Source organism: Simochromis diagramma, unplaced genomic scaffold (genome assembly GCF_900408965.1).
Source record: "Simochromis diagramma unplaced genomic scaffold, fSimDia1.1 OVJJ01000463.1, whole genome shotgun sequence".
NCBI lineage: Eukaryota > Metazoa > Chordata > Actinopteri > Cichliformes > Cichlidae > Simochromis > Simochromis diagramma.
In genome coordinates, this window is record NW_024386941.1 from 5,234,301 (window position 1) to 5,259,300 (window position 25,000).

General features: G+C 40.2%; 1 long non-coding RNA gene across 1 annotated transcript; it reads left to right on the forward strand.

Annotated features, from left to right (window-relative positions):
• Positions 1–7,501: 7,501 nt before the first annotated feature.
• Positions 7,502–12,420, forward strand: LOC120737027. Its single transcript, XR_005696656.1, has 3 exons — positions 7,502–7,669; positions 12,251–12,257; positions 12,408–12,420. It is a non-coding gene; the product is annotated as an uncharacterized LOC120737027 (long non-coding RNA).
• The last annotated feature ends 12,580 nt before the right edge of the window (positions 12,421–25,000 follow it).

Sequence of the window (25,000 nt, forward strand, 5' to 3'; positions counted from 1 at the left end):
ATTTTCCACAGTTGACAGGCTAACAAATCCTCCTGTGCCAGTGGCAGCTGAACTTCATTCAACCATGGCCTGCAATGACTTTGCCAAATTCTTCACAGAAAAAATCCAAAAGATTAGACAAGCAATTGGTACATCAACAGCAGATCCAGGATATGTACTGTGTCCACCGAAAAACTGTTTAAACACCATAAAACAGTTTCACCCTATTAACAGCAAAGACCTGGAGGACATCTTAGGTCAACTGAACTCCTCCTCTTGCTGTTTAGATGTCCTGCCAACAAGTTTTTTCAAAAAGGTCTCAAAGACTTTGGAGTCAGACCTGTTACAGATCGTCAACTTTTCTTTAATGTCAGGTGTGTTTCCAGAACGACTAAAAACTGCTGTAATAAAACCTATACTGAAAAAGGACAATCTTGACAAGACACAAATGAACAACTACAGGCCGATCTCAAATCTCCCATTTTTAAGTAAGATCATTGAAAAAGCAGTTTCTCAACAGCTCAATTACTTCTTAAAACAGAATAACTGCCTTCCAATCAGGTTTTAGACAGAACCACAGCACTGAAACTGCTCTGACCAAAGTGTTCAATGACATATGTCTGAATACAGACAGTGGAAAAATGTCGTCTTAGTTTTACTGGATCTCAGTGCAGCATTTGATACAGTTGACCACAACATATTACTCAAACGACTGGAGAACTGGGCAGGTCTTTCAGGAACTGTACTAAACTGGTTCAAAACATACTTAGAAAACAGGAAATACTTTGTATCAATAGGTAACTTCACAAGTATCACATGTGGAGTTCCCCAAGGTTCCATCTTGGGACCCCCTCTGTTTAACATTTACATGTTCCCACTGGCACAGATTATAAAGAACAACAAAATAAACTATCATAGCTATGCAGATGACACACAAATATATATCACAATGTCACCAGGAGACCAAGGCCCTGTACAGGCTCTTGGTAAATGCATTGAGGAAATTAATGACTGGTTGTGCCAAAATTTTCTCCAGCTAAACAAAAACAAAACTGAGGTAATAGTCTTTGGCGACAAACAAAAACGATTACAGGTCACCAGAGAACTTCAATCTATACACCTAAAAACCACAGACCAGGCGAGAAATTTGGGTGTAGTGATGGATGCAGACCTAAACAAAATCAGCTTACTATCACCTCAAAAATATTTCGAGGATAAAAGATCTGATGTCTCAACAGGACCTGGAAAAACTAGTCCACGCATTCATCTTTAGTAGGCTTGATTACTGTAACAGCATCTTTACAGGTCTACCTAAAAAATCAGTCAGACAACTACAGCTCATTCAGAACTCTGCTGCTCGAGTCCTCACTAAGACCAAAAAAGTGGACCACATCAGTCCAGCTCTGAGGTCTTTACAGTGGCTGCCTGTCCGTCAGAGGATAGACTTTAAAGTTCTGATGCTGGTCTATAAAGCTCTGAATGGTTTAGGACCAAAATACATCGGTGACCTCCTGACCCAGTATGAACCTTCCAGATCCCTCAGGTCATCTGGATCCGGTCTTTTATCAGTTCCCAGAGTCAGAACCAGACACGGAGAAGCTGCATTCAGCTTTTATGCTCCTTATATCTGGAACAAACTCCCAGAAAGCCTCAGATCAGCTGAAACACTCAGTTTATTTAAATCCAGGTTGAAGACTCACCTGTTCTCAGCTGCATTTGAATAAAGCACCAAATCCACACTTTTAAGCTTAAACTTCAAAACTTACATTTTAACTACTGATTTTATCTATTGTTCTGATTTTATCTGTTTTGATTTTACATACTGTTTTGTTTGTTTGTTTATTAATTAGTTAGTTTGTTTGCTTGTTTTAATAAATTTTAAATCATGCTTTTTATTTGTTTTTGTTTCTAATGTCTCTGTAAAGCACTTTGAACCACCTTGTTGTTGAATTGTGCTATACAAATAAACTTGCCTTGCCTTGCCTTACCTTAACTATTCAATTCAATTTATACAAAATTTAGGAAAAAAAGATTGATTGTTTTTTAATATTCAGTGGAACTGTGTGTCTGTGAACAACACTATGCCTTTTTCCTGCTATGCTGTAAATATTCATATTTTATTAAACAAAAACGAATCAACTTTAGTAATTATTTATTTGAACTGCCTCAATAATTATTTTGTTTGTTTACAGACCTTTAGTTATATCTGATCAGATGTTTGGAACCCAAGGATAGTATTGGCTGTATCAAGACACGAGGACTAAACCCCAATTCAACCAGACCCAGAACTGATCCAGAATTAAAACAGGACTACAACAGTTCAATATCAGGACTACTTGGAATTTAACCAAGACAGAACCAGAATCAGAACTAGATGATAGTAGTACTAAAAATCATCATATACCTGCACTACACTTTTTTTTTTTTTTTTAATTCTACCAAAGTCCACTATTTAGATTAAGAAAAGTTTATCTAATTATTTAGCCTTGTTGTGCAAACAAGCCTGCATAACTTAATAAATATAGAATTTGAAAAATAGCAAACCTAAAAAGAAACACTAGGTACAAGATACATGAGTACCTATGATACGGTGATACTTTTGGTAAACGACCATTTGACTAACATGTGTGTCTCACCTGCTCTTGTTCCATCTCTGTTCTGTCCTCATTCTCCATCTCCCTCTCTGTTCCTCTCTCTCCCTCTTTCTGCTGACAATCATCAAATATACAGTTGAAACCAGATATTTACAAACTCTTCAGATCAAAACACAAACACTTTTTTTTAATTGTAACATAAAATCAGACTAAATTATTTTTTTTAGATTGATAAATATAAAAAACATATTTGTTAACTTTAAGAGTAAAGAGAGAAACTATCTGTATTTCTTAATTGCAAATGGCACCAAATTGTATTCAAAATTGAGCCACACTTATGGAGCTCCACAGTTTTTTTTTTCTGGTGTTTTGGTTGACATCTCTTGATTTTCCCATTTCAAAGAAACAGGCTCTGTGTTTTGCCTTATATGCATCCACAGGTGTGCTACCAATTTACTCACATGGACTCTACTAATCAGAAGCTTCTTCAGCTCAAAATGGAATTGTCTGGAGTTTTCTTATTAATTAACAATAAACTTATTGTATATGTATTCCTAAATTTGATGAAAGTGATAAAAATAGACAGATCTCTCTCTCTTTATTCTGACATTTAACTAATTCAAAAGATATTTCAATATTTATCTAAAACAAAAGTTTACTCTAAATTGATGTTGTACAGTAAAAATGTTTTATGTTTTCTCCCTAAAGTGTATGTAAATATCTGGTTACAAATGTGAATATCCTGCTGTCTACTGAAATCCCTCTTGTTTTGCATAGAAATATACTGAACAACATACAAAGCATAATATATAAAATAACATTTACCTGAGTTTTTTCTTTGAAAGAACCCTCTAATGTCCATTCTTATATTTGGGAGACCGGGGATAGTTGTAACGTGGGTCAGTTGTAACACTTCCAATTTCTCCAATCAGGGCTAAGTTTCAAATGATGTGACTCATCCTGTGCATGCCCAATTCAGTTCTGCTATCACATGTGAAAAATAAGCACATTCTGTCAAACACAGACAATTTAACACGAAAAAAAGTAATTTGTATGCCAAAAAGTAAGTTTTTCTACTTTATTTCAATTTCTAATAGCATTATCTGCTTTGCAGTTAAACTCATCAAACCTAAATTATGTTATTTGTATGTCTATGGGGATATATTCTGTGTAGGTCTTTAGTGCTAATGTTTTAGCCGTTGGCTGTAATGTTAGCTAGTTCATGGCTATAGGAGTCTGGGTTAGTTGTAACAATAATGCAGATGTTACAACTTACCACACTATTACTTTAACTTATATTAAACAAGTTTGTGAACGACATCAGCAGAGAGAGGTTCACTGGTCGCTTTTGTATATGCGGTTAATGCCATTGGCAACACAATTCCTCCACTGTTTGTGTTCCCACACATACATGATGCAGACCACTGTGTCAGAGATGGACCAGCAGGAAGTATTGGTAGTGGAAATAAATCAGGATGGGTGCAAGAAACAGATTTCCTCATCTTTCTGAAGCACTTTGCAAACCACACCAAGGTAAGCCATGATAAAAAGTAATGTTATTGCGATGCTGGTGAACAACTACATTTTTTCAGCTTCATTGTTATGTTCAAAATTGGTGCAAGAGTTGTAGGTTATATTGCCCACTGAGCCAATGAGGCCAAACTCAAGGAAGACCAACGAAAATTAATGAAATATTCAGTTGCAGAAAATTCCATAATTTGTCTTTTTTGGGGGGTTGGAATATGTTCAAAAGCTAGATTTCTGCATTCTGTCACACACACAGAGAGCTATATAAATGGATCTAAGTGCATTCATGTGTTGAATAAACAAAGATTATATGGTAATGTTTTGTTAGTACCCTTTTTTCATTGTGTTACATTTCACCCCAGGATATGTTACAACTAACCCAGACTATGGGGTTAATTGTAACATTTCACTCTTTGTGTTTGAGACCATACCATGCAATGGGTAATTGTGCTGCAGAGAAAATAGCTGCACTATTTAATAGCCGAGACATGTAAATACTTTGCATTACATTTTGAATCCACTACCTTAAAAGAGATCCGCCCCTGCACAGTTACCAGCTGTCAGCTACGTAGAAAAAGATCCTGGTGTCGAAAGTAATATTAAATAAATTCTAACAACAGCTTATCAAGCTTAAACGTGCTGCTGTTGTTCAGCCGCTGGTTTACTCTTTCTGGTGCAAAGTCGGCCAAAAACAAGAAGAAAAACTTGCGAGAGAAAAGCCGATCAGCTGATCATTAAGCAGTTTCACGATTGAAGTAGCAGCAGGAGAGAGAGGCAGTCGTGCCATATATCAGTTGTTAAGCTTAACATGGGAATGCTTTACAAACATTCAGAGATGAACTTACACACTTGCTTTACTTCTCTCTGGGATAACTTCCTCGGGGATGAAATGCTGGTTTGGTAGAAGGCTAAAAATACACACAGCCGCTCTATCACGTGAGCACACTGCTCCGACGTGCTACGGTTTTGAGCCGAGTTACCCCGTGTCGCAAGTTTTGTGAGGTGCTTTTTTGATATGTAATGGCTTGGATTACATTTTTTATTTCTCGCCGATATCCGATCCGGTAATTTAGGTCAGTATCGGACCGATACCGATAGGTAATATCGGATCGGTCCATCTCTAGTTCTAGGTAAAAAAAATTATAAAAATACAAACTTTTTAAAAATGTCTTGTTGTTTCTCTTTTTTTCCTCAGAATAAATTGCGACTAGTCTCAATGGCTGACATGGAGGAGCAACACAGCGACACGTTAACCCCGACTGCTGCAGTTCCTGTATGAACTGAGGAACTCTGAAAATCCAAGGAAAAGTTGAGTGTATTTTATTTAAAGCTCAGATGGACCTTGATGGACATGCAGGCTGCATTCAGGACTTTGTCACACTGGTATATGAAGAGTGGTAACAAGACTTTGTAGTAATTTGTCTTACTATTGTCTTATTTGTTGTGATTTAGGGTCTGTGCGCACAAGCAGAGGTTTTTGTTTGTAAACGTAACCTTGTTTTCAGAGCCTTGTCTAACATTTAATGGTCATGAAATATGTCAGACTTTTTCCTCTACTTAAACAGCTAAGAGCATTTGAACACAGTGGAGAGAAAGGTGTGCATTAAGGATTTTGAACTATGATGATTAAGTGTTGTCACTGCTGAGGATTTGTAGACACAGATCCTTATTCACTACGCTGCTGTTTACAGTTTAACATTTCATCAGAACAAGCACTTCTAATTGTACTTTGCTCCTCACTGACAAAACAAGTCCAGTAAATACACTTTTATCTTTAAGTTTGGGACAGTAATCTGTCTTAATTTATTTTGTGTTTTAGTTATCATATGGGGAAAAGTCCTGTGGTTATCCATCCGTCCTGTTCAAATAAACCCAAAGTTCAGGAACATCTTCTTTAGATCTGTTCAGTTTTATTCATGTGGCACCACTTAAACAGTCAACAAATTTTGACTCAAGTATGTTATATTGTAAGGTAAAGACCCCAAAGACTTAATCTCAGACAAATGTTCACACAAATGTGAATTACATTCACTTCATTAATGAAGTGAATGCAATTCAGTAATCAAAGGTGAGTGGCTATAACTGACTACATGTGTATACTGTATCATAAGTGGACAGACAGAGATGTAAACCACACCTTAACCATTTGGCTGAGGCAAAACTACCACAAGGCAGTGATTCTAACTAAAAGGTACTCTGGATATTATTATGTGAACATATTGTTAAATATGACATTTTTTGTTTGTCAGGTGTCCTGTTTGAAGAAAACACTTGGTAGCCACTTGAATGAATGTAAATAAACACATTTACATGAGGGCAACCTGATTTCAAGGAAATAAAAATGCTCAAATTTGAAAGCTTGTGAGTTTTTTTGTTCATGTATCAGTTGTTTAGTCGTTTTATGACACGACGGATGCTGTCGTTATATTTTAGTATAGTGTTTGAGTTAAGGAGAATAAAAGAATGTTTAACATTAATTGTACCAATGTTGTTGTGTTCGAAGCACAAATTAATTTAAGTTTTAAGTTATGAATTTTTGAGTACATGGTGTACTAGGTTGTAATTGCATAGAAATGTACGTTTAAGGATATAAGGAGCTATATTTAATGAGTTACAGTGAAAAGAAGTGCTTGGAAATAGTAATATAAACAGAAATTTCAACTTTTCTATCAACGGAAAATATCAGTTAATGATACAGAAAATATACTGTAGGAGTGTTTAGCTTATTTTAGAGTTTAGAAATGTGTTAACATAGAATGTAGAACTATTGTAGAGATACTGACACTGCCCTCAATGTAATAAAGGCCTCACTGTGTCGTGAATTTAGGAGTAGATTGTAGGAGACCTCTCCCCCACTTGAACTGTGAAAGTAAAACAGAGAGGAGTTAATGCTGAGTGGAAATTCCCCAGAGAATGTTTGGGTGGGGGTCTCAACATTTGTAACTGGATAACTGTGGTCTGGAAGGGAGATGGGTTTTATAACCTAGGGAGTCACCTACACCCACAGTGTTTTAACTGTCATGCACACACATCCACACGCACACTCACTCATGTGCACACACATACACACAGGTATGCGTACACAGTCACTCACGAGCACTCACATAGACACGTGGGAACGCGCACATGTAGGCATTCATGTGCTCGTGCACATAGACACAGACAGAGTTTGCAAAACTGTGTTTCACAGACAAAGGAGTGAAGATTTGCAGAGGGACACACCGGCCTCATCTTCCCTTCTAGAAGTGCATGCTTAAATGAAGATGAATAAAGATGAATAAAGGTTTTGTGAAATGACTACTGAGTTCTGGTGCCGTCTCTGGATGCCTCGACGAATAAAAGAACAGGGGTAAAACTGATTACGCAACAATACTTTGCAATAACAATACTTTCCATTTTATAGCTGAAGGAAATGTCCATAAATAGTACAGAGAGTATACTGTAAATCTACAGAATTTTCCGTTTTATCATTTACAGAAAAGTCCGTCAAACTTCCGTAAAAAAACAGAAAATGTACTGGCAGAGAATTACCAGGACATTTTCCGTTTTTCTACGGAATATTTTTTACAGTGCATGACACTTTCACATAGGACACAGCATGCACTGCAAGCGCTGCACTGACCACTAGCTGGACCAAATAAATGACCCAAAATTTGTGTTGTGGTGGCTGCTGCGCTCTTCCCGTGTGCCATTTTTTGTGGCTGCTCTACATTTTCTAGATGTTTCCTGTCATTTTGAATCATATATATTTCATGCATACTTGAGTTTCATATGATGTCTTAATACAAACCTCCTGTATGGAACTCAGTCTGCATTTTACATTATTTTGCAGCTGACAAGTGAATTTAATATAATATTAATATCATGTTAGATGACAAACAATGTATTAATTTTTAGTACATAAAGCAAAACTTCACACATGCCCATAACTTTTATGTCTAACAACAATTTATTTCAGTGTTTAAAAAACCTGACATGCCCAATTCAGTGGAAATACATTTCCACAACACTGCTTTCCTCAAGAGGTCCCTATATGCACATAAACTGGTGTCATAAAGTTGCTTGCACTCAGACGCTCAGATAGACTCAAGTTTTTGGTTTGGAGGAAGTGTGACTCTTCAGCCTGGCTACAGCGCTGAAGAGAAACCTAGGGTTGTTCTTATTTTCTTCAATATGATGAATAGTAGGATGCCCTTTCTTTACAGAGGGCTTTCTTATAGAGCGGCAAACTCTTTACATGCTAAATAAAATTCTAAATTAGTGAGATTATATTTACTCTCAAATTTTGGAGTGATCTACTTTAAGGTACGCATTTGAGAGTTATACCAGGGAGTCAAGTACTTCTGATTTGAGACTGTTTTTCAGAATATCCATACGAAGTGAGGATGTAACACTAATATAGATTATTGACTTGTGTACGAGTAGTGTTTAGAGAGCTGCTCTTTAATAAATTGTGCAATCATTAGATTAAGCTTCTTTAACAAATAGCACAAAGGACAACAAGATGATTCACATACAGAATATTTTCTGGCGTGTAATTCTCCTGGTGGCAATCTTGGTCTCCTCATCTCGTTCTTCACAGCACAAACAAATGAGTGGTTTTCAATTCAGATGTGTAATAATGTGAGCCCAACTTTATCAAGCCCAAATCTTGATATATCTATGTATCAAATACAGAAATAAAAGACACAAGTACTGTGTTACCAAACCCTTTGAGGTTCATTACTGGAGCTAGGTACTAATGATAATTCACTCAAGAGGGGTGAGTATGACACATCTTTCCTGTCAGCCCTTTGTAAACAAAGAAGTCATTAACCTAATGAGCAAACTTAAGAGGGAACACAGTGAAAGTTGTGTCTTGTTTTGTAAGAAAGTTTAGTTGGACAAAAGATTAAATCTATCTATTTGTATTTTGTTATAATTTTATATATTTCAAATGAAAAGAAATGATTTGTTAAATTTACTTAGATTACAAATACTAACATTATTTCTAAAAATAAAAATATTTTGTGATGCATACATTTATCCACAACACATTTATTCGTTTCTACACAAATACTGGTTCAAATGTTAAATTGTGACTCAGAACCGCTTCAAGAGACAGACCAGTTTATTTAGAATGGTTGATAAGCCTTTAAGTGCTGTATGAAAGTGTGTTAGTAAATATGAACATGCTCAGAGCAGAAAAGTGCTATTCCAATGCATTTATCTGCTTAATTTATGCATAATAGGCTGCATCTCCTCAGTACAAGGCCTGCATATGTTTTATTTAATCTATAGGAATTTTGTGCTTAAAAACTGCTCCAAAAATGTTTCTTGTCTTTATCAAGTCTGTCTAAATTATAATATATTATTGGAATACACTAAATGGTTGTTTGTTTTTATTTGCCTTTTTCATTTGTTTGTTGTTGGGGTTTGCAACGTTGAGTTGTGTTCAGTGGTTGAGAGGAGGCGGTAGAAACCTTCGCAGGATAGTAGGAAGAATACACGATCACACTGGTACTGGGGATTCCACAGCGTATCCTTTAATGCACATTCTCTTCATCAACCATACAAGGCCCGGTTGAAATGCTGCTGCTTATCAAATATGACAATGTTCATACAACCCGTAACGTTGCAAAGGTTTTCTGGAGAGGTAAAACATATAAAGTCCGTCTCTCTCCATGTATTCGCGTGCAAGCACATTGCTCCCATAAATCACAGAGAGGGCAGTGGCACACACTAATGACCTCATAACCCCTTGACTTATGTTACATTAAAGAGACATCAAACCATTGTGACTGTTACATATTCACCCCGGGTTAAACAAAGGCTGTCCCCAGCTAAACACAGCAAAGATACAATCCAGACTTAACCAGCCTCCATACATGGTTCAGCAGGATAAGATGTTAAAACTAAAACAGGGAAATGTACAGTGCAATATGGACAAACTGGCATACATGACAGTGTCCCACATGGTAAATGGCCATGTTATAGAAACTTAGGATAGCCAGGACAATTACAGAATGAAATTCCCTCTTTTTCGTTGTTTTTTTCTTTTTCTTCAAAAACTGTAAGAGTCGGCATAATATGTGAAAACAGTACCAGGAAGAATTGTACAAAACTTAAACACTCATGCTACAACAGTAACCAGCACGAAACACATAAAAAATGCAACTTCAGGAACTATGGCAAAGCTGCATCAATCCCACACTCAGGAAAAGCAGGTCCACGCACACCTAATGGAGCCATGACGAAGAGGCCAAACAGAGAATGGCACCAGAGTCCACAAACAGCGCTGGAGCAGCTCCAGTCGTTGCCATGGAAACCCACCACCGCAATCCTTCGATCTTCTCGACGTCCGCGTCCAGGCCAGCCTGGTCTGTTTCCGCGAAGTATGGCAGACATCAAATTTGATGCAGAACACCTGATTGTTCTGTAAATTGTTTGAAATGTTTATTTAAAAAAATACCTTGGCTACATTTTTAGGTAAACAGCTGCAAAAAACTTTGTTGTTTGCATAAGTCAGTGACTTTTTTGAAGAAGCAACTATATAATTATTTTCCCAACATTGGTCATTATATACTGTATTTTGCAGACAGAGAGTTACAGGACTCTCTCCCAGACCACAGACTCATACTCATAATACAAGTCAGAGCTTTATATGAAAAAAAAAAAAGAAAGTTTTGTTTTCTAAAATTGGAGTTCAAGTTATTTTTACTTCCAATAGTGTTACAACAACTACAAAGGTCACGAACAAGATTTTTTTTTTAACTTTTCATTGTAAGTGGGCTAAATCAATTAATTAAAAGTAGTCTAACATAAATGTAAATGCTGTAATTTTTAATATTTTAATAAACCATGTAGCTTGGATGGATTCGATGCTGGCTGGACCACAGTGCACATGTCTGCTGTTGCTCACAGTGGTCCAAGGGACCGCTCAGGGAGTTTGTGTGTTTGCTTAAAAACATTAAAAATTAGAGGGAACATTGCCCTGTAGCATTTTGTGCTGAGTTATGTAACTAGAATTAGTGTAATTTAAAATTATCCTAAAACTATCCTCATCTTCCATTGGTTTTGGAGGGTGGGTGTGACATCATACATGATGTAATCTGCAGTCTTTGGTGATATGTAAACACAGACAATTGATATCCAACGTGATTTGATGAGGGAGCTGCCAAGTTAAGACTTCCTGTTGTTGTGAGACTTAAAATATGAAAGCACTGTTGTGTGCGTTCAAACAGGTTTGGGTTAACCCAAACCTGTTTGGATTTAGAAAGGATAAAACTGATTCTTTTTCTTTTTTTACAACTGTTTATCACTGTTAACAGCATATCTTTACTTCTTCAACTGCATCTGATAATTTTTGTAACTTAATATTTGTTAAATATGTCTTTACAGAATGCTTCAGTCAAACTAACACATTTTATTATAGGTGGTTTTGACACAGTCAAAATGCCTGTAGCAGTTGGTGTGGTTATGCTGATAATTTATTTATTAGCTGTTTTGGCAAGTTTGGTCAATATCATCTTCATTGTTTCTGACAAGCAGTTACATAAACCAATGTATCTTCTGATTTGCAATCTTGCTGTTGTTGACATCTTCTATACCTCTAGTGCCACTCCAACAATGATCGGGGTTCTACTTGCTGGTGTTAATACCATATCATATGTGGAGTGTTTAATTCAAATGTATGTTTACCAGGTGGGAGCAACAATGGAGAGGTTTTCTTTAACAATTATGGCATTTGATCGATTAATAGCTATAATTTGTCCTCTTCAGTATCATAGTTATTTAACAAATACACGTACACTAGCATTTACATATATTGTGTGGATTGTTGCCTGTAGTTTTGTGCTTTTTACACTTGTAACAGCTACACCGCTCCCTCACTGCTATTCGAGGCTTAGGTACACTTTCTGTGACTATGCTGCAGTTATGCGAACCACTTGTGTTGACCCAGAGAAATATTTCAACCAAGTTGCCATTATATCATTTTTTCTGTCATTTTTCACATTCACTTTCATTTGTCTTTCATATTGTGGGATCTTATTTTTTGTGAAAAAATTATCAAATAATGACAAAAAGAAAATGGGAAGCACTCTTGTGAGTCACCTGATTTGTGTATCATGTTTATACTGTCCCCAGTTTATCATTGTTATCTTGACCAGGTTTGGTGTGGTATTAAATCTCGAAGAACGCCAGGGTTTATTGATTGGCACCATCCTCGGTCCATCTCTTGTAAATCCTTTTGTTTATTGTCTCAGTACAAAGGAAATTAAAAGTAAGATGTTTAAGATATTCAGGAAGGTTAACACAGCTGATTAGAGTCTTGTGAACTGTGAATACACTTACTTACTGGGCACAAATACCTTACAGTATGAAGTGCCTTGAGGCAACTGTTGTTGTGATTTGGCGCTATATAAATAAAATTGAACTATTAAAATATTCATATATGGACTTTCTAAATCTTGTCTGGTGATTTGTGAACTTTTGAACCCTATTTAGGTGAGAAGTCACATTTAATGCAAAAATGTTTAAGATAATTGTCTTACACAAAATGTTCCAATTCACTCTCGGACTTTTCTGAGTTTTGATTAAAATCCAGCGACCACAAGGTTACAATTCAAGTACCGAACTAACACCTTCTCTAACTGATTCTTTGACAGTTTTTTAGTCATTATTTATTGTTTTTTGTGAGCAACACTGTGTGACAATAACAATTAAGTAATTGCTTTATTTTGAAACAAAATAACAAAATGAATGTTTTAATGTTGTCTGAGCAGACTTTTATAACCCTAAGAATATTTATGTCCTTTGTGAAAACAGTTAAGCTTGTCATTAAAAAATTAAGTAACTGCTAAGAAGTCAAGGGTCACATCAAGACAGTAAGAGGATCTTTTTTTTGTTCAACTACTAAAATAGCAAACTTCAGATGGGATAGGAACGGACCGTGAAAAGAAAGATGTCAAAATTTTTAAATTATCTTCATAGATTTTTTTCTATAAACTAAAAACATTTTCATCTTATATATGAGAAGTTTTTTGGGCTACAACCCACATATTAAAGTGTGCTGCTAACTCACAAATGGATATATTATATGAAATATTAGTGCTGACTGTATTTGCCAGTTAACACTTTGAAACATTCTCATTAAGCTGCAATCTGAATGTATCCTATGCTGTGACAAGAAATGTTTTGCAAGGCAAATACTTTTACTATAGTACTATAGTATAGTAAATACTATTTATTTACTATTCTACTATATTTTACTATTTGAAGCATATTTTTTGTTAATTTTATGCATGTCATACTATAGGACATTGATTAAAAAAGATGATAATAGAAAAACTTGGTTTTTGATTTTTTTCATTTACTTCCAGCCATATGCATTTAATTTTTCCTTTCTTTTTCCTTTTTTTTTTGGAGGGCTGCATAAGAGTACATCTATAGTGGGTAAAATTGCAAATTGAATTTAAAATATATGATGGCACACTCCAAATGACAAAATAGGACTAAAATCACTCAAACTAATTTCATATACTGGTTTTAAAACCTTCTTAAAGATATTCGGTCCGGTTGTATGAAAACTGTATCCTCTGGACTGATGCCCAAAAACATCACACTAGAGGACATTGTCTGTCCTATATACCTAGGACTTTGACTTGCTCTTGTGTGCACTAATAATCATGAGTTAATAATCAATCATGCATGTGTGCATGTCTAGTAAAAAGGAACTCTCAGTTTAATTTTTAGTTTTTGCAACTGCACTTCAGGAAACGATCATCGTTTTAGTCTGACTGACCGACCTTCTGTTCTTAAAGTATTGATGGACTGTCGTTTCTCTTTACTTAGAATAAATTTTATGGCAAGAGTACTGTGTACCAACCTGACTTCTACACAACACAACTGATGTTCCTAACCCCATTGAGAAGGTAAGAAATTCCACAAATGAACCCTGACAAGGCCCACCTATGAAGTGAAACCACTTCAGGTAACTACATCACTTTGAGTGTCAGTGTAGATATTTTCAGTATCTTAGCTGCCTTAAACAACATGCATTCTACATAGGGCTGGGCGATATGACCCAAAATTCATATCTCGATATTTTTTAGCTGGATGGCGATATACGGTATATATCTCGATTTTTTTTTTAAAAGCAATATGGTAAGAACAAAAAGAGAGTTCTTAGTCAAAGCTGTGGCCCAGATGTCACACAGGCACTTTTATTAACATACAGCGTATATGTACATGAAGAAATCACTCAAAAATAAATTATCAGCATTTATTAAATAATAATGCTCCATAAATAAAAGAAAACAATGTTGTTTTTGTGCATAACAAAAAGCTCACAATTGTGCAGTCAAAATGTAAGCTAACAGATGCTGAGCATAATAACAAAGACAGACAGATTTCACAGCTGCTCTATTCCCAATTTCTACTGCTTGACTGACAGCTTTGAGTTTGAAATCCTCTTTGTAACCACGTCTCTTAACAGGTGTCATTTATGGTCCTTATACACACACAATACGGTAATATTACGTATCACTCCACGAGGCTCCAGACTACGGTAGCTGTAATGCTCTGACAATCCATTAAGCGGTGCGGCTTCATAGCTTACCAAAGTCGAACTAAAACGTTTTTTGACAGATTGCTGAGCGCCGTATAGCACATAAAATCAGTTCACGGTCAGTAAGCACAACCAGAATTCATACATAAGGCACACAGGATTAAAAGGCGCACTGCCGATTTTCATTTAAGTCAATCCTCCTCCCACCCACCCGCCCAAGGGAAATACGCCGCCCTCAAAGAGCTGCTTCTTCGGCGTTATGCCCTCTCCGACGCTGAACGAGCCGAAAAGATTCTCAACCTGTCAGGCTTGGGTGGCGGTTCCGTGCTCGAGCTCATGCTATCATTGCTCGGGCCGGATGACGGTGGTTTCCTCTTCGCCCACCTCTTCCTCCGCCAACTACCGGCCGCCGTGAGAGCTGTCCTCGCAAACTCTCTTCTGCCTGCGAAGGATTATCGCTCCCTGGCTGAAGAAGCGGATCGCATTCTCCTGGCTAGCCGCACTTTCGACGTTCACGCCCTGGCTACGGACTCGCCAGCGGCACCTTCCACGCCTCCACCTGCCTCCCCCAGAGCATCCGCCCCCTTGCTGACGGCAGGGATTGCTACACGCCGGCACCGCGGAAAGAGCATCTGTTTCTATCATCAGCGTTTTGGCGACAGAGCGCGTCGCTGCCTGCCGCCTTGCGCTTTCACGGCCCAGGGAAACGGACCCGCCAGAGCGCCGTAGCAGCTGCGACCGCTGGCAATACAGAAAGGCTGCTCTTCATAGAGGACTCGCGCTCCGGGAGACGTTTTCTCGTGGACTCCGGCTCCCAGAAGAGCCTCCTTCCCCCTACCGCTGCCGACGGACTAGCAGCGAACTGTGGGCCGCAGCTCATTGCAGCTAATGGCTCTCCCATCAAAACGTTTGGGGAAAGGTTGGTGACTGTTTGTTTTCATGGCCGGGATTTCCAGTGGAACTTTGTTGTTGCCGCTAGCTCTGTACCTATTTTAGGTGCTGATTTCCTGTGTGCTCATGGACTGCTTGTCGATGTTGCTAACAGACGTTTAATCGATGCTCTCTCGTTTTCTTCGCTACCCTGTTTTACTCGGGCCGCCGAGCCCCTGATTCGGGCTAATGTAGTGACCTCCGGGGATGCTTTTCAGCGTTTGCTTTTAGAGTTTCCATCGCTGTCTGTCCCTAATTTCTCTAGCACGGTAACGAATTATATTATTATATTCCCACGGTCGGGCCCCCGGTGTTCGCGCGCGCGCGCCGCCGCCTCGACCCCGCGAAACTGTCCGTCGCTCGGGAAGAGTTTGCAGCCATGGAGCGCCTTGGCATTGTACAGCGTTCGAACAATGCATGGGCCTCTCCGCTTCACATGGTGCCCAAATCGGACTGTCGGTGGCGGCCATGCGGAGATTTCCGCCGTTTAAATAATGCCACGGAGAATGACCGTTACCCCATCCCCCACATTCAGGATTTTTCTGCCAATCTCGCCGGAATGTCGATTTTTTCTAAAATTGACTTGGTGCGGGGGTATCACCAGGTTCCTGTGCGCGCCGAAGACGTTCCTAAAACCGCTTTCATTACCCCCTTTGGCTTGTTCGAGTTTTTGCGCATGCTGTTTGGCCTGAAAGGTGCCGCCCAGACCTTTCAGCGGCTGATGGAAACCGTTTTGCGTGGGCTGCCGTTTGTTTTTGTTTATCTGGACGATATATTGGTGGCCAGCTGCTCAGCGAGCCAGCACGAGTCCCATCTGCGCCAGGTTTTCCAGCGTTTGGCAGCGCACGGCCTGATCATTAACCCTTCCAAGTGCCAGTTTGGGTTGTCTGTTCTGGATTTCCTCGGGCACCGCATTTCCGCTGAAGGTGTGGTTCCGTTGCCCGACAGAGTCCAGGCCGTTTCGGCTTTTCCGCGTCCCACGTCGGTTAAAGCGTTGCAGGAGTTCTTGGGGATGATAAATTTTTACAACTGCTTTCTCCCCAGAGCTGCCCACCTGCTACAGCCACTCTATGCTGCGTTACAAGGTAAAACAGCCAAAGATCCGGTTGACTGGCTGCCGGAACGCGTTGACCACCGACGTGTCTGACGTGGCAGTGGGTGGGGTGTTGGAACAGCGGGTTTCAGGTCTATGGCATCCGCTCGCCTTTTTCAGTCGTACGCTCCGGGATGCTGAACTCAAGTACAGTGTTTTTGACAGGGAGTTGCTGGCCCTGCACCTCGCGACACGACATTTTCGTTTTTTCCTCGAGGGTCGCAACTTTACTGCGTACGTTGACCACAAACCTTTGACGTTTGCGATGTCCAAGGTCTCTGACCCATGGAGCGCACGCCAGCAGCGCCAGTTGGCGGCCATTTCAGAGTTTACCACAGACATTCAGCATGTGGCTGGTAAGTCCAATCACGTCGCTGACTGTCTCTCACGTGTGTTGGTTTTACCGGTGTATGTCGGCATCGACTACGCTGCCATGGCCGCCAAGCAACGTGCTGACCCGGACGTCCTTGCCCTTCAGTCAACAAAAACGGGCCTCATGCTGGAGGACACCCCGGTGTGGGACGGCGGTCCGCACCTTCTTTGCGACGTTTCCACCGGCCGCCCCCGCCCAGTGGTTCCCCTTTCGTGGCATCGTCGTGTTTTTGACTCGGTGCATGCCCTCTCTTATCCCGGCGTCCGGGCCTCGGTCAAGCTGGTCAGCACCAGGTTTGTTTGGCCAGGCCTTCGCAAGACGGTGAAAGAATGGGCGGCGGTTTGTATCCCATGCCAACGCTCGAAAATCCACCGGCACACACAGGCACCCCTCGAACCTTTCCGTGTCCCGGGTAGGCGGTTCAATCACGTTCATGTGGACCTGGTTGGTCCCTTGCCGCAGTCACAGGGTTTCACGCACCTTTTGACTGTGGTGGACCGCACAACCAGGTGGCCGGAGGCGGTACCCCTGGCGTCCACGACAGTGGCGACGGTGGCCAGGGCATTTTTGTCAACGTGGTGGGTTTCACGTTTCGGCCCCCCTGCTGACATTACCTCGGACAGGGGCCCCCAGTTTGTTTCTGAGCTTTGGTCTGCTATGGCTGACGGCCTGGGAGTCAAGGTCCACCGCACCACAGCATACCACCCGCAAGCTAATGGGATGTGCGAACGGTTTCACCGGTCACTTAAGGCCGCGCTCCGGGCTTCCTTTTTTTTTTTTTTTTTATCAGTAGATACTAAATAATAAACGATATTGTGCAGCACGCAAGATAGACAGCGCACAATGTGCTTTGAGGCAGCAGCCAAGAAAGCTGTAGTCCGCGTCTGTGAATACCCGTGTGTACACCTGTGTGCATACCTGTGTGGATCAGCATGCTTGCATTCCAAAGGTTTCTCCATGTAACGATCTGCTCCGGGCTTCCTTAACAAGTGGCGACTGGGTTGACCGTCTTCCGTGGGTTTTGCTGGGATTGCGTAGCGCGGTTAAAGAAGACCTCAGGGTTTCCCCGGCTGAACTGGTCCTCGGCCAGCCTCTCTGGGTCCCCGGGGAATTCTTACCTGAGAGCCCTCCCCCATGTTTCGATACCTCTTTGTTGCCTTTTCGCCCCCCAAGAGACTCATTTCCTGTTCCTGGTCCTGTGCACCACTGCCTGACACTTTTGTTCCGAGTTCGTTGGACTCTGCTCGTTTCGTTTTCGTCAGGCACGATGCCCATAGGACTCCGCTGCGTCCACCATATGACGGGCCATACAGGGTTGTTAAACCAGGCAACAAACATTTCAATTTGGACTTTGGCGGTCGGCAGGAAGTTGTCTCTGTTGACAGACTTAAGCCTGCACATGTTATGCAAGAGGATCAGGTGGTCCCGGCCCAGGCCCCTCGCCGCGGCCGCCCACCTGCCACCGGGCTGATGGATTCTGTTTCTTCCCCCAGGAGCGACCCAAAATCAATGGAGTCCGAGTCGTCTGCAGCTTTTTCTGACCGCCAGTGCCAGCCTCGCTCCCGGGCTGGGTTGCCCTCTGTCAGTTCCCCACCCCCCCAGTTCAGCCGTTCCGGCCGTTTGCTTAAGCCCCGGGTCCTGGACTAGTTCTGCTGGGTGTTCGGGGGGAGGGGGGGGGGCATGTGTGGTGGGTGGACCACTAGAGGGCTCCACTCACACCCAGTGTATAGGAAGTGTGTTCCTGTGTTTTGTGGCGCGATATGCGCAGTTGATGTTGGAGACGAATAAAAAAGGAGTGAGAACTGAGAGCTCTGTGTCGTTGATGCTTACCTCCACAATCTGGACATTTCAAAAATGTTTCTCCAGCAGGTGTTCCCCTGACAACAGCAAGTCCTGTGCTTGGCCTCCAAACTTTCAATCTCTGCATGTTTTCTCGAGAGAAACCTGGATTTTGTAAATAGCTCAGTCACTGTGTAAGTATCACTTAAGCAGAAGGGTGAACTGCCCTGGCTGGCTCTTTGTCGACTAGATACTAGGAATAGGATGGGATGGAGGCAGATTATCTGCTGTGGCAACTCCTAATGGAACAAGCTGACAAAAAGCAGACAAATGAAAAAAGTTAACAATGGAATTGGAAACCCCAACTTAACAGAGACCTTATTTCCACTGTTTGTCATCACCAGGTATACAACCACATCTGTCGTAGTCTTTGTGCCTTACAACCGTACACCTGACTCAGCGTTAAACAGTAGAGCTCTAACAAGAGAATATTACTCTGCAGTGCCACCCATACATGTGCAGTGCACATTCTACACATTTTTCTGATTTGCTGTGTCAGTGATTTTAAACAGGCTGGAAGAGCTGAAAATTCCCTTTGAGGACTGCTGAGGTCAGTCTGATGACAACGGGGCGAATATGAGGGGAAAAACAAGGGCATTTAAGCCAGGCTCCTGGATCAGAGTCCTAGAGCTCTTTTTGTTCCATGTGGAGCTCACTGCTCCCCTGACTGCACACCCTGACTGCTCACACCACAAGCATTAAATTGTATTAAATTGCTCCTTATTACACAGAAACTGCCACCGGTGTTTCCTGGTAGACATTACTATTCTTAAAGTTTGTTTTAAAGGTTATTACATAGTTTGTTACGTTCCCGGCCCAGCTAGGGCCGTAACATGGTTATTAATATATTATTAAATACAAAAAGGCAGTTTTTCGTTTTACAGCTCTCTTACCTGCTTATTACACAGAAACTACCAGAGATATTGCCAGGTAATAAACACATTTTATTAAAGTTAGCTTTAATAGGTGTCCATATGTTTTAAATAGAAACAGCCAGTTTTGCATTTCACACCTCTGTTTCCTGCTTATTATGTAGAATCTACCATGGGCAGTTGAATGGTAATAACTTTGAAATTACCATATGATTACATTCTTGTTTCTTCCCTGTTACGAGCTGTAATAAAAAGTGCTACCCAACACATTACTTCATTTTTATTATAAGAATATGAACATACAATGCATGTTTACCCTATGCCCAGCTGGCTGTGCATTGTGTTTCTGGCACACCAGAATGTCCCCTTTTGAAAGTTTAAAAGTTGGCAGAGAGCAAGCCTCATTCCAAAGCATGTCCACTACAGTTGAGAAGTCAAGAACTGAACCATCTGTAAACTTTGGAAACTTGCTATTTTGGACTGGAAAATAAAATGCTTTTTATTTAATTTGAAGTTTTATTTAAATTTATGGACAGAAGCCATTTTAGTTTTTATTTGAACGTGATATATTTGTTTCATTACTACTACCATGTGTATTACCTAATATTGTTATTTATTTCATTTCTATTCTGACCATCCCCTTGAGTAATATTAAAAATATAGGTGATTATTTTCAAATTCATATGTTTCCTGGGTCATTATTTTAATTTGCTGTGGGATGAGACTACCAAAATAACTTTTAGGTTTGGTGCTAAAATATAAAAGTAAAGTTCATATCTATGCTGTAGATTGTGGCACTATTTTCCTCCTCTGGCACACAAACTGAAATCAGCTAATTATAGCACAATTGCAAGTGGAACCAATAAGTGGAATCAATAGGTGAGCAGACTAGCAGTTCCTAGGAAGTGAGCAACTGCGAACCGGTTTTCCACAAGACTCTCATCCTTACTTTCTTCTTAAATAATTTCTATTCCTCATCTACTATAAAATTGTTGAGATTGGTTGTAGTGGAGGATTTCAACGATACATGTCGATGATTACTCTGGTCTCACTACCATAAATTATATCAGCGTCATGGATTTTTTCATGATGCAGAATATGCATCAGGCCCCACATTTATGATAGGACACACAATGGACCTTCTTTATATTTTGGTGTAAATATTGACTGTATTTGTTCCGAGGACATTTATTTCTGATCAATACTGTATTATTTTTAACTTATCTTTTCTTTCCTGTTCAGTATCTGGTTAGAACTCCATTTTAAATTGTTTTTCAGTTGATTTTTATTTCCTTATTACAATGTTCTCTTACTTGCTCTTTTGCTCTTGCCTTGTTTAATTAACGTATGTCCTAATAAAGTTGTTTTAATGCCATCCCCTCAGATAAATCATCATATTTGCTTTTTAAAGGTTCTTTTCTGTAAAAAAAAAAAAAAAAAAAGTTGACATCATGTATTTCGGCACATTCACCTCCTCCTTTTAAAACTTGTTTCAAATTCTTTCAGCAACTGAATCAAAGATGCAATGTTTCAAAGAGCAGATGTGGTGGGGTGTTATTTGACACCATTGATGATATTACTGCTCGAACTACACATGCTGTCACACTTTTTTGTGAACATTTTCTTGCGTATTTTGTAGGGGGGAAAATGAGTCAGGTGAGAATTTATATTTCTCCTTTGGCATTTTTCCTTTTTTTATGTGTTCCTGCCCCAACAGAACTTCTTGTTTTAGAAACGTTTTTACCTGAGAGGAAAATTAGCTGATTCAATGAAAACGTTCTCTTGCTCTCTTGCAATTTTACCTATTTCTTTGTTAAAAAATCTTACAATCCCTGCCCCTACGTGCTCACTATAATCATTGTTTCTTTGTTATCTGGTCAATTCACTGCTTATTATAAGAATACTGTCATCCATCCACCTAAAAAGAAAGAAATAGCAAACACACATACTAAAACGTTAGTAAGATAACAAATGTAATTTTGTTACTTTGGTTCAAAATAACAAAGTAATTATTTTATTAACAGATTAACTGTTGTCACATAATGCTGCTCACAAACAAACAGTGCATTTTAATGAAAACTTAAAAACGTATCAGAATTAATAGGAACAGTTTGTGTTTCAACAATTCAGTTGTGTAAGTAAATAATCCCAAGGCTATTTGGTTAAAATGTGACTGTCATATAAATCATTTATAAATGATCATAACATATATAAAGTTATGATAGCAGTTCACAGGTGGATGCTCCTCTCCTAAATAGGATTCAGAAGTTCGCAAATCTGACCAGAACAAAGTTTAGAAAATTCGTACATGAACTTTCCAATGATTCTGTCTATTTTACATGTAAGTGCATTCACAGTTCACAAGCCTCTAACCAGCTATGTTAACCTTTCTAAGTATCTTAAAAATCTTATTTTTAATTTCCTTCGTCCTAAGACAATACAGAAAAAAGGATTTACAAGAGATGGACCGAGGATGGTGCCAATTAATAAACCCTGCCGTTCTTCAAGAGTCAATACCACACCAAACTTGGTCAAAATAACTGTGAAAAACAGAGGGCAGTATAAATGTCACGGCTGGGGCAGCAGTCGTGTTGAGGTGAGTGTTAGAGTTTGTATTGTTGATTGTCATTTATGCTTAGAAACATTTACTCATATATGCTTAGAAGGGTATAATCAATTGTAGATTGAAAGAATGTCTCATCCTAAGGGTCTGTAACAACTCTGTGTAGCATGAAGAGGGGGGTGAGTTCACTCCCCTACAGAGGAGAGGTCGTATCTTCTTTTGCTGATTTATGGTATAGTAAACACACGTATATCTGTTCTAGTCTAAGTGCTTTTTGTTTAGATGAACTGTTGGACTTCCTTACCGAGGGGGGTCTAGTCTACCCTCTTCCTGACCAAGGATGTTTGCCTTCATGTTATATGACCCTTTGATCAGCAGTAACACACACACACACACACACACACACACACACACAGTATTCTTTGTTCACATGTATACCTATGTAGACGTCATATGTTAATGAACCTATGCATATTCATGTAACCTCAATAAAAGGACAGTGTACGGGAGGACGGACGAGAGCTACTGGGGTCAAGCGAAGGAACGGTGCCTGTCCGGTTCTCTCCCGTGCACGAGTACCATGAAGAAGCTTGCCTACTTGTGTCTTGCTTTGCAGTGTAATTATATTGTCTTCAACGTTCCAGCGGATGGGTTCAAGCTACAAACCTATCATTAATTGGTCCTTCGAGAGCCGGTTCCCTGGGATCGCATTCACCGAGGGGGGGGAGTGACACGCCGAAAGACTGACGTCAGCCAGGAAGTTCCTGTGGATTCGCGGTCCGTCTTTCTCCTCGATGAATGGCGATCGGCGGGATTCGAGGGTGATATTACACGCTAAGCAACGCCAAGTAAGTTTAAAGAGCCCGACTCTGTAACCGTGTGGTTGTGCAGTCTCCGCCACTTTGTGAGGCGTTGAGAAGTTCGCTGCTTTGTGGAGCGATAACTGGGTTAGTGTCCCGAAAAAGAAGTTTTGGTTAAATCGCCCAAGGGTCCCAAGCGTCCGGTGTGTGTCCGGTTTTGAAATCGCACTGGGTGTGTGTCCCGAGCGTCCCTTCATTGGGTTTTGTCGCGCGAGTGGGTGAGCGTCCCACAACTGGGTCAGGGTCCCGAGCGGTCCGGTGTGAGTCCGGAGTAGGCCTATTTTGTGTTATTGTCATCTTCGTCGTCGTCTCGTTGTTGTTGTTGTTGTGTGAGTGTGTGCGGAGCAGAACACGTGGTCTGTGACACCGACTGCTGTTGTTATCATGGGTTTCTAAGCAACCAAGAGTGAGTCGGAGGGAGACAGACGTTTGTGCTGGACTTTGCTCCTGGCAGCTGACACAAAATGTTTATTCTTTAGCTTGCCCTGATCGACAGCAGCCTGTGTGCCAGACCATAGATTTAATTGAGGTGGATAGTTGTTAACAGTAATCTACATTAAGCTTGTGGTTGCTTAAATTCAGTACAATGACATGTGAGGTGAAGTGATATAGATAAATATTTAAACTAATGAAGTGCATAGAGGCACTTGACCTGTGTGAAAGACTGTCGTCTTGTTATGAGCCATTGTTGAGATATACAGCACACCTGTGAAAACAACTAATATGCTGGAGTACATGATGGAGAAGCTGTGTTGAATATGAAAGTGTGATGAAAGTGAAAGTGATGTTGCGTTGCAGTTTTCCTGCATCTTGACTCATGTGTGTGGAGAGTTCATAGCATCAGCAGTATGTTTGTGTTTATTTGTTTTGTTGGGTTAAAAATAATTAAATGAACGTGTGATCATGCCTATGGATCACCATGGCACATATCTCCAGCCATATGGTTTATTTATGCAGATGAAAAAGTGAGTGTGAATGTGTCTGACATCACAGTGTTTTTGTGCACTGTGCAAAAGTAATTGCCTTTGATTGTGAGTGAGAGCGGTGAATTTGCGGATCACAAGCTGTTGTGAAGAAATAAAATAAAATAAAAGAGTGAAAAAGAGGCAAGTTACATTGTAGACGAAGAAAAATAATCATAGCAGGAAGGTTTTGTGTTGATCAGCCGAAAAACGACTACAATGTCATTTTCTGCTTTTAAAGAAAGGATTGTTCACAAAAACACAGAGAGAGAGAGAGAGAGAGAGAGAGAGAGAGAGAGATGTGTGTTGATTAAGCAGTGATGATGATAATGAAACATGTCTTAGTTTGTCACTTTCAGGTGAAAAGCAAACCTGTATCAATTTTCCACATGCAGCGGTCGGACGGAAGAAATTTATAGTTAAACATCATTGGAAACATGCAGGCCAAGTTCTGGCTGACTTATTTACAGCGCAATGTGTATGTGTCTCTCAACCTCACAAGCAAGCTCACTCCTCCCTGAAGAATGCAGCTCCAAAGCAATAACATGGCAGATAAAGAGACAACAGCAAGCCCTGAGCAAAAGTCTCAGCGAGCAGCAGCAATGTGAACAAACAGCACCAGAGAAGAAGAAGAGCAAACCCATCATCCTGACTGATCGGATGAATGGCACTTTGTTTACAACAAGCTGCAACTTCACTGTGCATGTGAAGAAAACTTTTAAGGAGAACTGAGGAGACTGTTGGAGTTTGACATTTGCCACCTGTGGAGTAAAGTGGCAAGAAGAGACAGTGGAACACAGGACAAAGCTGAAGGAGAACTGCCGGCGCTGTGGTTGGAAAAGCTCCATCATAAACACGC